The sequence below is a fragment of the Montipora capricornis genome, chromosome 1 (genome assembly GCF_036669925.1).
Source record: "Montipora capricornis isolate CH-2021 chromosome 1, ASM3666992v2, whole genome shotgun sequence".
In the NCBI taxonomy this organism is placed as follows: Eukaryota; Metazoa; Cnidaria; class Anthozoa; order Scleractinia; family Acroporidae; genus Montipora; species Montipora capricornis.
Genome location: NC_090883.1, coordinates 45,833,393 through 45,850,892, shown reverse-complemented (window position 1 = coordinate 45,850,892; position 17,500 = coordinate 45,833,393). Strand labels below are relative to the sequence as shown.

The window sequence follows — 17,500 nt, the reverse complement described above, 5'->3', positions numbered from 1 at the left end:
AAATTTACCCTGCCAGTGAATGCCAAGGAGCGGTCCCCAATCCGAACTGGACAAAGGCGAAAGGCATGTTCGATGTCTAACTTGGCCATAAGTGCATCTGGGCTGTGACAGGCCACAAGTGCTAGCGCCTGGTCCAATGTGTCATAATGCAGAATAAAGTCCGCCTTTGAAACATGGTCATTAATTGACGAGCCGTGAAGAGATGAGAGGTCCATGATGTGCCAAGTCCCATCCTTCTTAAGTACCACACCAAGGAGGAAGGGGGGGGGGGGGGGGTGGAAGGGCACTGAAGGTTGGGAATGTGAGAAGAAGTTAACGGTCCAGCAGTATGGCCTCGGGAAACTTCCTTGCCTAGGGCCTCCGAGACAGTATCAGGATGAAGGAGAGCTGACTTCAAGTTACGGGTCATTCGGACGCAGCGAGGGTCTGTGTAACCAAGGTTGGAACCCCACTGAAGATCTCGCTGAAAGCTGGAGGTAAAATGATGGTCAGGATAACCAGCAAGCTCATATGCCAGGCAGGGAATATTGATAGGCGTGGAAGGTGCAGGTAATGCAGGCGGAGGTATATTATAGTTGGGTTGCTTTGGGGCACTGGGCGACCAGGGTGGTTGCCCCCACAATTCAGTTTGTTGGAGATGTGCTGGAACTGACAGTTGGGGCTTCGGCAGGAGCGGCGGTTGTAGTCACGACAGATGGCTGCCACTGAGGTTTGTTGGACACGAGAGGGCGGGGCTGAGGTGGTTGGGAGATATGTCCAGGTTTGACCCTAATTAGATGCACGCTGTCCCCTTGCTCTTCTCGCCAACTTCAACGTCACTCGGGTCTCAGAATACAGACAATTTACGTCATTAGTGTCCCCCAAATGCTGCTCTTTAAGTAAAGATTAACTGCTGCATTTACCCAACGCTAAAAATAACGCTAACCGTTAGAACTGTCCTTCTGTTTCTTGTCTTCGGGCTAGCAGGAAGAATTGTCGGAAGAAGTTGACGATCTTTTTCCATTGGCGGTATGTTAAAGTTAAATATTCGAAAGTTATACTTTGGAATATTCTTACGCCTGCACCAGAGATTCATCCGCATAATACTAGGTATCTTGCAAATCAAAATTTCTTTGAGCCATCAGTACGCACTAATTATGATATACCTGCATTTAAATTCTCCGAAGTAAAAATTTGAGAATCCGTTCCACCAGTGAGAACGTAAATGTTTCCCATACATACTCTTTAAAAAGTGCTACAAACGTTTTCTATTGACCACTCAAAACTGACCACAGTTTTACTGATCAGATAGTTAAAAAAATTATGTACAATATGCACTGGGAATCTTCTTTTTTTTCTTATTCGTATTTATGTGTATCCTTTTCTTAACTGACCATAGTTTTACTGGTTAGATAGTTAAAAAAATTCTGTGTAATATGTACGACATCTTCTTTTCTTCTAATTCATATTTATGAGTATCCTTCCCCTCTTACGATATATGTCATTTATGTGATTCAAATTATACTTAACATACGGCCAACGCCAGCTTATATCCACATGACAGTGACCAACTCTAAAACCACTGCACGCTATTAAATATTGTTTCGACTAGCCAATTTCTATCTGAGTAAAATCCCCACACACTTGGCTGGAAATGAGCATTTTCTGCTTCAGATTCCACGATAGCTGATGAATTTAATAGCAACTGATCACCGACGAGCACACGGAGTTTGGGTCCGACACTGGAAAATTTGGACCATTTACAGACTTCATAAAATGTCTGTAAATAATAAATTTACAGACTTTAACACTTTACTCCATAAATATAAAAACTCTGTAAATTTATTTTACAGATATTTTACAGAGTTTTGTTGAGTAAAGCTCTATAAAATGTCTGTAAAATGTTTATAAATTATTGGAGCTACAACAAGAGGAAATACTTGAAATTTACAGACTTTATAAAATCTTGCAAAAATGTCTATAAATCGAAAATTTACAAAGATTTTACGACGTTTGGTCATGTCTCATAAAATGTCTGTAAATTGCGCTTTATCATCATGCCTGTCCTGTCCAAGTTACCAAATGTTTTTGGATCTGTATGCCCTGTTCACGATAATTTTGAGTGTCGAATATTTATTACCTAATTAAAATATGTGGGAAACTGTTGAATTAGCCCTGCATGTTGCACTGAGTTCGGTTTATCAAAAGTTCACCGGTTGCACCCTATAAAATGCCTGTCGGTATGTGTTTTAATTGTTCGACTTGGATCAAGTCTTAGGCCCTGTTGATATGGAGAAAAGTTGTCCTCGGAAGATGGTCACCCTCCCAGCCGGGTCTTTAGCTAGCGTTTATATGAGAAAAGAACTGGCCTTTTCCCCTGAGTCAAGAGCCGCCTGGCTCAGTTTCGATTATCAGGAGACTGGGAAGATAGCACTCGTGCATTCTCTCATCATCTTGCCTCGACCAAGTTGACTCCACTGAGCGAGCCAAAGTGTTTACATGGAATAAAGTTGGCATGGCCAGGAGGGCGACCCTACCGTTGACAAAGGGTGACCCGGCTATGTTACGCGGTTAAACCGCATTTTATAGGGAAATGTAGGAAAAGTTGGCTGGTTTAGGGTATCTCCGGTAAGCGAGTGACCCTTCTACCCGGGACAATTTTTCTCCACATAAACGGGTCCTTAGGGCCTCACAAGATTAGACCGTTTTAATTGTTTACAACAATTGCAAAGGCCATAAAATCTATGTAAATTGACACAACCCGGCCATAAAATAGTTTTTGTGTGTAAATTTCATGTAAATTGCTGAGATGAATCATGCAAATAACATGTAAATCAAGGCCTTTGTGATATAGGAGTCCCAGCACAGAAAGAGATTGAGAAAGTAATGTAGGCTAGTAAGCAGACTTTACCTTTACCATGCACCTTGAAAAAAGAAAAAAAAGCGTTGGTGTTTAGCTGCCCAAATGAATCGTGCGGGTTTCAGTCAATTAGATGGATGCTTTCATAGCCCGTAGCTGCAGGTGAGAATTACTTGTTATGAAGTAATGATCGAAAATCCGGCAGCCATATTTGTTATTTTAAATGATTAGTATCCAGTCTCTTGAGAAAAACAGAAAAGGAAATCTCAAAAGGAACACACTTTCCCCCGTTCCATATTTTGATTGAGGAAATTTGCTCTGCACCTTTAAAGCAGAAATTCCACCCAAAATGAAAGCGCCCCAGGAATCGCACTGGGCTCGCAATGGGTTGTGATTGGATGTTGGCACAAAGAGAAGGATTGTGGACATTTCACAATAATTACATGATCCAACAACTTTGTCCGCCATTATGAATTGCCCCGCCGCAAAGACTCTGGGAACGAGATCGGTTTGAATTATCGGTTTGGTTTTTCGCGCGGGCGATCAATGCATGTGCTCTTCCTCTCTTTTTCCCTTGTTGTACGACCAAAATTGGATCTTTGCGATTCCTTAACATTTTGTGCGGGTGAAATGGCACGCACTCCACCAAATAAACCCAGTAAACATCGACGGAATCCAGAAGAAAGGGCAACGACAATTCAGGTCAGATAATCAGCATTCGCCACAAAGATACACGCCAGTGACATGATTCAATCTCAAACAGTCTCCGAAAGGGTTAATCGGTGAAGACTTCATGGCAAAAATAGAGACCTTCTTGAAAACGTAAAGGGAGTTCTACGAACGTTTGGAACAAAGGGTGGCCTGGCCGAACAGCTACATTTAGCGAATGGGCGGGAAGATTCAAAAGATCCGAAAAGCAAAAGACTGCCGGAGGAGTTTTCGGTAAGTCGTCATCTTACTTACAAACCTAAGTTTAAATGGCTTAAAATTTTAAGGTTTTGTTCCCTTGTTCCCCAATTTACTTTCAAACTTGTTCCCAGCTTTTTGTTCCCTAAAATTGTCGCCTTGTTCCCTAAGACATTTTGTCACTTTTTCTCTGTTCCCCAGTTCAAAATAGCCATCTTCCCTCGTTCCCGAAAACGCCAAGGAGGGCCTCAGCACAGTCATTACTTTTGCAGACCTACTCCCTTAGTAATTTCACTTTATATTGTATTAAGGCCATTTAAGGCAATAACAATAATAACGAATAGGGAATTACACGTAATCTATGGATCTCTGTATACCCAGCCCCTTATTCGCCACTTGCAGATGCCTTGTTCTTCAAACGATGCCACTACAAGAGCACAATAGTGGCCGGTTATTCTGTAGTTACTCCCTTGTCACCTGTATAACTACATGTACCTTCACTGGTTTCTCATGCACGAGGAGCCAGAGCAAGCTAAATTTTGGACTGGACACTTAATAAGATTACTCCTTTGACACTAGATTTCACTGAAAGGTCGGTTACACTTCAGAAGAAACCGCCTGGGAGATTATCTCGCTTTGGTCTCCCATTAATTGTCAATACCTCCGTCAATCCCACCCAAATAAAATATCTTGATGACAAATCTTATTTCCATCAATTTGACCAAAATATAAATTATCTAATTTCTTTGATTGTCCACGATAAGGCGGTTCTGTGGACTATTGCTAGGTTATTGTTCCAGATGACAATACACAAAAAGCCATTTTGAGGAATTTTTATATCTCAAAACTTTTGTTTTAAGAGACAATTTTTGGCATGATTGCTCCACTGTTTTAATTGAATATGGGAAATCTCACAAGCTAGTGCTTTGCGTGCTTTATGCCCAGGCACCCTCAAAAAAGAGCAAATTTATGAGTGAAATACAAAATTTGTTTTGAGTTGTACCCTTCAAACACTAATTCACACATTATCAATAAAAAGGTATGAAAAATTCAACAATAAATAATTATTATTGATTTTATTACATGTACAAAATGGTCAGTTTGGTAAGGTGGACACTTTAGGATGTTGTCACAGGCTTCCATATAAGTTTGTAAGCCAGGGTGTCAACAAGGAATTCCAGCCAGTCAAATTTCCACAGCTCCTACCATAACCATTATGTCGGGTCATGAAGCTGACCTTGTAGGGTTTTTATATGTCGATATTTTGTTTCAGGGCAATGTATTAGGTCTTTGGCAGCTAAAAAGGGCTGGTGGAGGTTGTCTTGAATGGAACTTTTCTAAAAGGTAGGTAAATGTTATTTAAGGAAACTCTTGTATTTTTAAAAGTACCATGAAAACACTACATACATGTACATTGCATAGAGACCAATGAGATAAATTGTTTTGTGCTCTCTTTCAAAGTGAGACTGTATGTAAATTTTGTGATGTCTATAAACATAATAAATATTAAAAATTTTATCATTGTGTAATACAATTCAGAAGTTTTCATTGGCCCTGCCATCCTGGTATATGAGCTAATATTCCATGCTCTACAAAATGATGGAAAGGGTACATGTCAGCTGAAAATATACAGTTACACAATGAAGTCAGTAGATTTCTCTCTATTTTGGGGACATTTTCAATAAAACAATATTATTGCGTTCAGGCTTGTTGGATATGAAATAAGCAGTCAAGCATGGAAAACAAAGTTGACCAACATATCCTAATAATGTCTGTGTAATGCCAGACAATTTTCTGATCATTTTGTACTTTGCAACCACCTCGTAGTCCATACCTTGTCACAGTGGGGTTGCTTGTGTACCTCAATGCCCAGGAGCTAGCCCAATGAGAAATTCAGCATAGGAAAGTGCTGTTTGTTGTTTTTGAGTAGAGGTCAGACTGAAACAGACTACATATATGTAATAGACAGAATACAGCCTTAGGCTGCTAGCTGGATACCAGACCTGAAGTACATTGATCAGTTTCAATGTAATCTTTAAAAGTATCTATAATATTAAATTATTATTGCAAAACAGATTGCATTTTAAATAATTTCTTGTATGTGATAGTCTGTTTTTGACTTTTGTTATCAAAAGGCACAACCAGTCTCTTTTTAATCATTTTTATTTTACCCTAACGAGTTCTGTCTCTCTCGGGTAGTCAGTCCATTTTTTACTGTTGTTATCTGAAGGCAGAACCAATTTTGTAATAATAATTATTAAATGTACTAATGAGTTCTGTCTCTCTTGGGTAGTCAGTCCAGTTTGGACTGTTGTTATCTGAAGGCAGAACCAATTTTGTAATAATTATTATTTTGTACTAATGAGTTCTGTCTCTCTTGGGTAGTCAGTCCAGTTTGGACTGTTGTTATCTGAAGGCAGAACCAATTTTGTAATAATTATTATTTTGTGCTAGTGAGTTCTGTCTCTTTTGGGTAGTCAGTCCAGTTTTGGACTGTTGTTTTCTGAAGGCAGACCAAATTTTGTAATAACTATTATTTTGTACATGTACTAATGAGTTCTGTCTCTCTTGGGTAGTCAGTCCAGTTTGGACTGTTGTTATCTGAAGGCAGAACCAATTTTGTAATAACTAAATTATTTTGTACTGATGAGTTCTGTCTCTCTTGGGTAGTCAGTCCAGTTTTGGACTGTTGTTATCTGAAGGCAGAACCAATTTTGTAAAAACTATTTTTTTGTACTAATGAGTTCTGTCTCTCTTGGGTAGTCAGTCCAGTTTTGGACCGTTGTTATCTGAAGGCAGAACCAATTTTGTAATAATTATTATTTTGTGCTAATAAGTTCTGTCTCTCTTGGGTAGTCAGTCCAGTTTTGGACTTTTGTTATCTGAAGGCAGAACCAATTTTGTACATACAAAGCATACGTAAATTGAAAATAACTGAACTCAAAAAGCGAGTTATGCGTATTTGCCACAGTGTTGCAGAATTGTGCAGGCAAGAATTACTCTAAAATCCTCGCGAGAATTGCTGCACGCCACACGAGCTACACAGGGCAAAGTCTCTGGAAAACGTTCCCTGACTGACGTTTTGTGGATTTATGCTTCTCCGTTGTGACTTAAAAGGTGTAAAAAAAAAGTAACTGAATATGTCAGAGGCGGACTCTGATGCGATATCTGCGACACCTAAACTTGCGAAATGAGTTCTTGAGTTACACTTAATGATTAGCTAAGGGTGATTTCAAATCACCGTAAGCTCATTTGCATATATTTTTTTGTCTGCCTAAGCTCGTCATGGTAAGATACAAGTTTCTTGCAATAATTCCTTTAGCTCTTAGCTTCATTATTCAGTTTCACCTACACAGGAACATTGCTTATGAAGGGCAAAGTGATTTGTTACAACATTCTTCGAAAATGATATTATGAAATTATATAAATTGATTGATTGACTGGTGTGACTCTTTTCCAGGGCCTTCATGTACTTCAACCACAAGATGCAGTGCTGAAGGAAATTGAGCATTGAAATTTCATTGGAGGGAATTTCCTGAGATGCAAGAGACAGACAGTGCTGATTGCAAATTGTGATGCATGCAGTTAATTTGTCATAGTATACTAATTTGTAGTATTTTTCATCTGTACTGGCGAGTTGCACACCTCATACAGTTCGATGTAACTTGTAAATTCGGTCTAACCATACAGTTCATTTGTCATAGTATACTAATTTGTAGTATTTTTCATCGGAACTGGCGGGTGGCGCACCTCATACAGTTCGATGTAACTTGTAAATTCGGTCTAACCATGCAGTTCATTTGTCATAATATACTAATTTGTAGTATTTTTCATCAGAACTGGCGGGTGGTGCACCTCATACAGTTGGGTGTAACTTGTACATGTAAATTTGGTCTAACCATGCAGTTAATTTGTCATAGTATACGAATTTGTAGTATTTTTCATCGGAACTGGCGGGTGGCGCACCTCATACAGTTCGATGTAACTTGTAAATTCGGTCTAACCATGCAGTTAATTTGTCATAGTATACTAATTTGTAGTATTTTTCATCTGAACTGGTGGGTGGCACACCTCATACAGTTCGATGTAACTTGTAAATTCGGTCTAACCATGCAGTTAATTTGTCATAGTATACTAATTTGTAGTACACTTTGTCATGTCAACTGGCGGGTGACACACCTCATACAGTTCGATGTAACTTGTAAATTCGGTCTAACCATGCAGTTAATTTGTCATAGTATACTAATTTGTTGTATTTTTCATCGGAACTGGCGTGCGGCGCACCTCATACAGTTCGATGTAACTTGTAAATTCGGTCTAACCATGCAGTTAATTTGTCATAGTATACTAATTTGTTGTATTTTTCATCTGAACTGGCGGGTGGCACACCTCATACAGTTCGATGTAATGTACTAAAGAGTTCTGTCTCTCTTGGGTAGTCAGTCCAGTTTGGACTGTTGTTACTGTATCTGAAGGCAGAACCAATTTTGTAATAATTATTATTTTGTACTCATGAGTTCTGTCTCTCTTGGGTAGTCAGTCCAGCTTGGACTGTTGTTATCTGAAGGCAGAACCAATTTTGTGATAATTATTATTTTGTGCTAATGAGTTCTGTCTCTCTTGGGTAGTCAGTCCAGTTTTGGACTGTTGTTATCTGAAGGGTGGCGCACCTCATACAGTGCGATGTAACTTGATGAAAAGTAGGTGTACCCATGCAGGTAATCCATGTGGTTAATTTGTTTTAGTATGCTAGTATTACCCAACTGAACTGGCAGGTGAACTGTAAACCTGGAGGTAAGCCGCACCCTGACCTTACCAGCTGAAATTTACGGAAAAGTTTTTTGACAGAAAACAAAAGAAATCCAAAGTCTAGTCTTTAGAAGTCAAGTTCATCCACTGTTCATCAAACGTTAACTCACTATTCACTAATATTGAAACGGAAAATACTTTAATGTAATTTTAGCACTTTAATGTAATGAACATCGTTTTTACCAACTTGGACATATGATTGATCTTTTTCTGGTATTTGTTGACAGGAATTTCTTAAACACAGTTTTGCCATAGATTTTTTTGCATTACAACAAGAATATGAGTGGAACGTTTGTAGCTTAGTACATGCAACTAAGCATAAAATTGGATGCAAAGATGGAAAACTGGCCACCAAAGGCAGCCTTTTTCAGATCTTCCCGCAGATAAGCCGCGCCCATTTCTAACAACTATATTTGTAATTGGGGTAACATAAGCCAGATTTTTATACTTATTTAATAATAATGAAATCCCTTGCATATATTTTATTCCTTATTTTGATGAATTTGTATGGGTTATCAAATAGTGATGAGTGAATTTAGGGAATAATTTCACACGCTTTGTTCAAAATAAAATAATTTCATAAGCCTTAAGGCAAGAAAAAGTATTTGATTTTGGACAAAACACAAGTGGAATTATCCCAAGTTTCACGAGTTTACATTGTACCATTTCATCAGCTATAAATCATGGTTGACAAATCGCAATCATAGAACGTGGGTTTTTTCGAAAGTGGACACCATTTTGGCACGGTAGAAAAAGTTGCCATGGTAACTCATGTTATTAATTGAATTATTTTATTGAACTTATTGCAAGAATTTTATTGTACACTTAGATTCTACTGAAAGTAATATAAACAAATGATTATTTTTAGATTTGAAATAAAAATTTATGCATTCACAAACTCTAGAACGTGTTCTTTTTCTACGTAAAATCGACTAACCTTTCATCCATTTCACTTTTTATTAACATTTCCTGGCTTACGTCAGGTTTTAAATGCTATTATTTACAGAGATATTTAAACATTTTGCTGAGATTTTGTGCACTAACCTACCAACATTTTAAAAACATTTCACATACTTTACCCCTCCAGTTTTACAGACATTTTATTGAGATTTCCTGCCTTCTGTCAGGTTTTAAATACTTAATTTACAGAGATATTGTGAACATTTTGCTGAGATTTTGTGCACTAAAACACCAACATTTTAAAAACATTTCACATACTTTTCCCCTCTAGTTTTTTGAGGGTTTTTGTAGACATTTTATAGACATTTCATGCATTCTTCTCACTCACTTTTTACAGAGATAACACTGACATTTTATATGGATGGATTTACAGAGATTTTTTCTCGTGTAAATTTTACAGAGAAAGTAAAGAGATTTTACAGACATTTTGTACTTATCGCATAAAATCTCTGTAAATTTTCTTTCAATTTACATAGATTTTATTGAGATTTTGTACACATTTTATGTCATGGTAAGGACGAAAATGTGTTAAATTTTACAGACTTTTTATGGAGTTACAAAATCTCTGTAAGTGTGCAAATTTACAGAGATTGTAATTTACAAAGAAAATGTGGACATTTAACAGAGATTTTACCAACTTTTTTGAAGTCTGTAAATGGTTCAAGTTTTCCAGTGCGAGCTCAAATTAACTCCACCCGATGGAGGTACAGTCATTACAACACTTACACCATCCCCACAGCGGCTTCTCGTAACAGCTCCATGGTTACGAGAAGCCGCTGCGGGGATGGTGTAAGTGTTGTAATGACTGTACCTCCATCGGGTGGAGTTAATTTGACCTCGGACCCAAGCTCCGTGTCCTTGTCGGCGATCATAAGCGGTTAAATTCATCAGCTATCGTGGAAATCGAAGCAGAAAATGCTCATTTCCAGCCAAGTGCGTGGGGATTTTTGACTACGAAACATTCATGGAGGTTCGCAAATGATGTGGCTTTAGCTTTGCGTGAAAAAATCTTGGCTGGGATGGATTTTCGAGTTGCAAACCGCCTCTGAGCTGACAACGGTCGAAATCTTAGTGTGCAGCCTTGACTTCGTCTTAGAACATTGAAAACACGGACTTCGCGAAACTGTGAAATGAACTCCAAAAGGCACAAGAATACACCAGAGGTGAGTCATTTTGATTCATTTTATTGAATGAACGTTAAACTGAGCATTTTTTAGGCTTAAAAAATCGACGGTATTTGATTTCCCATACAAAGTCTTACAACGCGTTTAAATTCTCAACGGCTGTCTGTAGTGACGCGAGCTTGGGCTGCCTATGCTAAAAATGTACTTCTGTTTCTGTTTTATTACTCGGTAACGCTTGTTCGCATTTTCAAAAATAATTCATGAATAATATTTGTGAAAAGCTTTAAAATGCAAAACAATTTATGGCGTTCTTTCTCAAATTGAAGCTTAATTATCTCTCGAAAATGCCTGGTTACGCCAAATTTTGTTTTTGGATACCAAGAGTACTTACGAAGATCTACTTTCTCCGGATAGTTTTAAACCACGCAAAATATCCCTGAATTAGTAAGTATGTACAAATAATTTAATTAACAATTTATTACTTATATAGCGCAAAATACATGTGGATATGATTTAAGGCGCTTTATTAAAAACTGGATCATTGGATAATGCAATTCGAGAGTTTTGATGGCTAAGCCATCATGGGTTATGAGCCATTATACCATGATCTACAAACACGGCAAGCATACGAGTGATTTTTTGGGCCTTTTTATTTTTATTGTCGTCTAGTTTTCTATATTTAGGGGGCGTTTTTAATAAAACAATTATTCCACTCGCGCTTGTTGGATATGAGATGCTTATAGCCAACTCGGCGTTACACGTCTCGTTGGCTATTTATCATCTCATATCCAACGCGCGCTCATGGAATAATTGTCAATACAATAAGACTAAGCAAAATAAAATACGAAACGAACTATAAATGGCTAAGAATATACAGTTTGACTAACTAAAAAATATAAAAACGAACTGTCTAAAAAGATGTGTTTTAAGAAGTGTTTTAAAACAATTAAGATCATTTACTGCTCTTATATTTTATGGCAATCTGTTCCAAAGTTTAGGAGCAGATGCCATAAATGATATATCACCTAAAGTTTTTTTAGTTATGGTCCTGGGTGGCAATAATTGTAGTTCATACTGAGATCGTAACATCATACGTCCGAATTGTTGCTTACGTTAATTAGATCCGTATTGTACTGTAATGTAATGTATAAATCATCAATCTTATACGACGGAAATTACAAGCTCAACACATTATACAATTACACAAATCACGTCTATAAATAATAGAAACTGACTATAAATTAACTATGAAATAATCAATTACAATTTCAAAAACAAACAAAAAGCAAAAAACCCTGATAAAGTTAATATCTATTGAGGTCAGGCCACTGCATGAGCAACTTCGCCACGCATTCACACTAGAACTAAAGGCAGTAAGGTATGGGTAATGAACAACCACTTCAGGGAGGCCGCTCCAATCAGGGACAGTACGTGGGAAGATAGAAAATCTGAATGTTCAGTAAGGGGAGAGAGAGGTGGTTAAATACCATATCATGAGATCGTCTTGTTTGAGATTGAGAGAGAGTCACATACTTAAAATCCACCCCATTAAGGTTATGGGAGGATTTACACATGAAATTCAGTCTTTGACACTCCCGATCCACAGAAAGTAGTGGACAATCTAGGACATTTAGCATGTAAGAGACACTCGAGTTACATAAGTAGTCTCGAAAAACAAAGCGGGCAGCCTTCTGCTGTCCTTACTCAAGGTTTGAAATATTGTGCTGAGTATAGGGATCCCCAGCACAACAAGCATATTCAAGAGACGGGCGTACGAGAGAAAGATATAGCGTGACTATAGTTCTACCTCGTTACCATGTTGAGAGATTCTATGAGATAGCAAGCGCATGCGCCAATCAGTGCAACGTTTGTCGCCGATCAGGTTGTTGTTTAGAGATTTTTCTCCATCACATATAAGTGTTTTTTAGCAATTTAGGATGGTGGAACCATCGCCATTGGCAAAGGAAACTTCTTCACAGTTTGCTCGAGGTGAGGTCCGTCGTTTCGGACGCAGTTTTGACCGACTGGAACCAAGAGGTTCTCGCCGTTGATCGAGCAAAACACGTGCAGGGAAGCACGTTGGCTCGCCCTGAAAGGGTCATCAGAGCCCGTTTCTGGGACAAAAGATCCTACTCAGCTAAAAATCACTCAAACGTCGTGCCCAGTTGCAAAAGGATGCGAAAGCACTGCGTATTGACTTGCAGAGGTCACAAAAACTGGGGCAAACTCTAGCCGTTCTTCGAGGAGAAAAAGCGCGCCAAAAGAGAGACCTAGTGGCTCACAGCAGTCTGCTCCCTCAGGCCATAGTTCAAACACAGAAAGAAAATCTGAATGTTCAGTACGGGGAGAGAGGTGGTTAAATACCATATCATGAGATCGTCTTGTTTGAGATTGAGAGAGAGAGTCGCATACTTAGAGAAATCCACTCCATTAAGAACTTCAGTCTTTGACACTCCCGATCCACAGAAAGTAGTGGACAATCTAGGACATTTAGCATGTAAGAGACACTCGAGTTACATAAGTAGTCTCGAAAAACAAAGCGGGCAGCCTTCTGCTGTCCTTACTCAAGGTTTGAAATATTGCGCTGAGTATAGAGATCCCCAGCACAACAAGCATATTCAAGAGACGGGCGTACGAGAGAAAGATATAGTATGACTTTAGTTCTACCTCGTTACCATGTTGAGAGATTCTATGAGATAGCAAGCGCATGCACCAATCAGTGCAACGTTTGTCGCCGATCAGGTTGTTGTTTAGAGATTTTTCTCCATCACATATAAGTGTTTTTTAGCAATTTAGGATGGTGGAACCATCGCCATTGGCAAAGGAAACTTCTTCACAGTTTGCTCGAGGTGAGGTCCGTCGTTTCGGACGCAGTTTTGACCGACTGGAACCAAGAGGTTCTCGCCGTTGATCGAGCAAAACACGTGCAGGGAAGCACGTTGGCTCGCCCTCAAAGGGTCATCAGAGCCCGTTTCTGGGACAAAAGATCCTACTCAGCTAAAAATCACTCAAACGTCGTGCCCAGTTGCAAAAGAAGAATGCGAAAGCACTGCGTATTGACTTGCACAGGTCACAAAAACTGGGGCAAACTCTAGCCGTTCTTCGAGGAGAAAAAGCGCGCCAAAAGAGAGACCTAGTGGCTCACAGCAGTCTGCTCCCTCAGGCCATAGTTCAAACACAGAGGTGGCTGCCCTCCTAAGAGAGGCTTTTTCTGACCTTGCTGTACAGACGAACAAAGGATTTAGCTCTTTATTGATGGTGAAATACAAAAACTTCTTCACAAAGGGGTTCTTGACAAGACTGTCTCTAGTTATGGTCAGTACATTTCTACCCTTTTACTCACGAAAAAGAGAAATGGTTCGTACAGATTGATCTTGAATCTAAAATGACTGAATGCATCCATAGAGAAGCAACATTTTAAAATGGATAGCTTAGCATGTGCTATTCAGTTAACGAAGGCTAACTTTTATATGTTCTCTGTAGATGAACTTAAAACACGCATATTATACTGTTCCTGTGGCTGTTGAACACAAAATATGTACGGTTTTTCTGGGGAAATAGGATGTTTCAGCATACATTGCCTGCCTAATGGTCTAGCGTCTGCACCACGATATTTTACAAAACTATTGAAACCAGTATAAAATAGCACATTACGTAGCCAAGGGTACTTGAATGTTGGGGACATTGATGACTCATTTACAAGGAGACTCAGTGACAGGCTGCGGAAATAATATTCTTGCTACCCTTAAACTATTCGAGTCTCTTCCATTTTCGATCAATCGTGAAAAAGTCACTGCTTCAACCATGTCAAAAATTGGCATTTCTTGGCTTTATTCTAGATTCTTTTGACATGAAAATATTTCTTACAGCTGAAAAAACCGAGAAAATAATTCTGGCATGCCAGCAGCTGTTAAGGTGATTCCTCAGAAAAACTTGAAACTTTCCCTGAATGTTCCCTACTAATCCCTGTTTTGAGAAAATACAATTAAAAAGATACGTCACCATGCTTGCTTAAGAGATATAATGGGTCAATTTACCCCATTGATGCCTGTACTGATAGTAATCACGTGCGTTATTTCATCGGGTAAATTTTGCGGAAACTAAACGAGAGGGTTTTTAAAGTGCCATTTGAAAAAACACCTGGTAGGTAGAACGTCTAGAGCATATGGAACACTGTCTTATACAGTTTATTGAAAAAAACACTCAACTTAGAACGACGTCGACTCAAAACGTTTCTTGAGTCGTTGTTTTCAAGATCATATTTTACATCCCTGGGTAAGGGGCTTTGTGAATGTTTTTAGCTTATCTTTTTTTCCTTCCGATAAATTTTTAAATTTTTTGTTTTTGTTTTAAAGGGGATAATTTGTACACCAAAATTATGAAATAATAAATGTAGGTCACCGTGCTCGTTTAAGATTGAACCACCATCCTACTTGTCTATCTCGATTATCGTAGACCGAAACAACAAAATTCGACATATTCTCGCAATGCGCGCCGTTATTCGCAAAGAATTATGGTCATTCACAACTTCTCTTACGTGTTTTGAGAACTTTTTCAGTGTGTATGATCGACTTACGCCATATTTACAGTGTTACAAATTTGACCAATTTGTAAATATTGACACACCGTATTCGCAGTACACGATGCACAGTGCAATACTGAGGAATCACCTTAAAGCATAATTCCTCATTGGACACCTGGTCTCTAGCTTGCCTGCTGTCCAGTATGGACCCCTGTTCTACACGAGTCTTGAAATTGACAAAACGTTAGCCTTGCAACAAAATAATGACAACTATGCAGCTACTATGACACTTTCCCCTGAATCTATCAATTATCTTTCTTGGTGGGTGACTAGCCTACCCAAGGCATGCAAAAATATCACCACGGACAACCCCGGCATAGAAATGACAACAGATGCTTCAAAATTAGGCTGGGGGGAGTGTGCAATGGACAGAGCGCCAAAGGCATGTGGTCTCCACTTGAAAGACAAAAGCACTTAATGCACTTGAACTACTAACAGTTTATTTTGGCTTGGTTCCTTTTGAAAGGGAAGCATGTGTCCATAAAAAGACACAACTCTACAACTGTCTGCTATTTTAATGCAATGGGGGGCACTAGATCTCCTCTTTGCAACAAACTTTCTAAAAGTGTTTGGGTGTGCTACATGGAAAATGATATCTGGTTGTTTGCATGCCATTTGCCTGGTGCCCTCAATATTAATGCAGACAAAAGCTCCAAAGAGTTTAATGAAAAGACCGAGTGGCAGTTTCATTCAGATTATTGACATACTGGGCACCTCTGACATTGACTTATTTGAATGCAGACTAAACCACCAGCTTCCAAAATATGTTTCTTGGAAGCCTGACCCTGGGGCCTGCCACATAGATGCTTTCTCTTTCTCCTGGAGTGGGAAGTTGCGAGGAAGTACAAAGAAACAGTATTCCGGGTATATGAAATAACGGACGGCATTTTGTCTCCAAGGGCAAGTTAATCATCTTCAACCACCTGTAGGAACGGTTTTGGATCTGAACGTTTTGGCCAAGGCCTCACTTACAGTGCTATTAACTGTGCTAGAAGTGTATTGTCTTCATGTGTATTTAGTTGGACAGAACGCGCTGGTTTGCCGCTTGTTGAAAGGCATTTTCCAGTCACGGCCACCCACGCCCAAGTACTCTGAGGATTGCGATGTCCGAGTGGTATTAGCTTACCTGGCTTCTCTTCATCCTGTTGATTCACTGACACTCAAAACACTTCCGGTCCGTTGAAACTTGTTATGTTGCTGTTATTAGTATCAGGCCAACAAGGCCAGACTATTCATCTGTTAGACATATACCATATGGTTGCAACTGATGACAAGTACACATTTGTCATCCCTCAACCAAACCAAACCGGGGGTAACTCACCCTCGAATTGTTTTGGAGTCATTTCAACAATCCTCTATTTGTGTCGTAACTACTCTTAAAGAATACCTTGTGAGAACCAAAGCATTGAGAGTAAGCGGCCAGTCACAGTTGCTACTAAGCTATGTTAAACCGTAGAAACCAGTAAGCGGGGATACTGTTACTAGGTGGGTGAGCTGCACCACGGCTTTAGCTGGCATTGATGTAACAAAATATTCAGCACACAGTACGGGGGCTGGGTCTGTTTCAGCAGCAAGCTGGGCTTCTGTAAATATAAATGACCTTCTCCAGACTGCAAGGTGGCCATCTGAATGCTGTTTTGCCCGTTTTCACAACAAACCTATAGCTAAGAATTCACGTTATGCACAATCAGTCTTATCATGTCTGTGGGATGCATCATTTACATAAAGCGGCATAAATAATCAAGTGGCATGTTGTTGTTTCTTCATGTCCGTGTTGCTTTGAAGTCTCGTGGAATCTCTCGGCATGCTAACAAGCTAAAGTAGAATTTGAAGGTTAAACGAGACTTACCTGTAAGATGAAGTTTGATTGTAATTATATTGAGTTACAGGATGCTGAGAGATTACATGAGCTGTTGGGTAACACCTACATTCAGTCTTTAAAACCTGATTGGCGCATGTGCTTGCTATCTCATGTAATCTCTCAGCATCCTGTAACTCAGTAGAATTACAATCAAACTTCAGGTAAGTGTCGCTTAATTTTTAAATTGCACAAGTACAATAATAAAAATTGAAGTTGAGAGGTTTTCAACTCTTTTTAACGACACAGTCACAATGATTCTTTAGGCGGAGGTCCGATGAAATGGCGACTCCAATATAAGGGAGTGCATCGATCAGTCCTTTGAAGAGCTAAGCCATTTAGGAAATAAGTAGTGATGACTGGGAATTTAGTACGAGTAATGTGCATAGAATAACACTTGCTGCAATTAAAACGCATTTGCC

The 17,500-nt window shown here is 39.1% G+C and overlaps 2 protein-coding genes and 1 long non-coding RNA gene across 5 annotated transcripts in view; 1 reads left to right on the top strand and 2 right to left on the bottom strand.

Moving 5' to 3' along the window:
* LOC138046056 (NLR family CARD domain-containing protein 3-like) overlaps nucleotides 1–17,500 on the bottom strand; it is a 253,105-nt gene that overhangs the window by 8,790 nt on the left and 226,815 nt on the right. The gene's annotated exons all lie outside the window — the stretch shown is intronic.
* LOC138046305 (deleted in lung and esophageal cancer protein 1-like) overlaps nucleotides 1–17,500 on the bottom strand; it is a 158,780-nt gene that overhangs the window by 20,235 nt on the left and 121,045 nt on the right. The gene's annotated exons all lie outside the window — the stretch shown is intronic.
* Nucleotides 3,370–8,347, top strand: LOC138046349 (uncharacterized). Of its 2 annotated transcripts, XR_011131721.1 has the most exons (4): nucleotides 3,370–3,781; nucleotides 5,019–5,089; nucleotides 7,206–7,510; nucleotides 7,826–8,347. It is a non-coding gene; the product is annotated as an uncharacterized lncRNA (long non-coding RNA). The 2 variants fall into 2 exon arrangements; XR_011131720.1 differs by having other exon boundaries at nucleotides 7,206–8,018.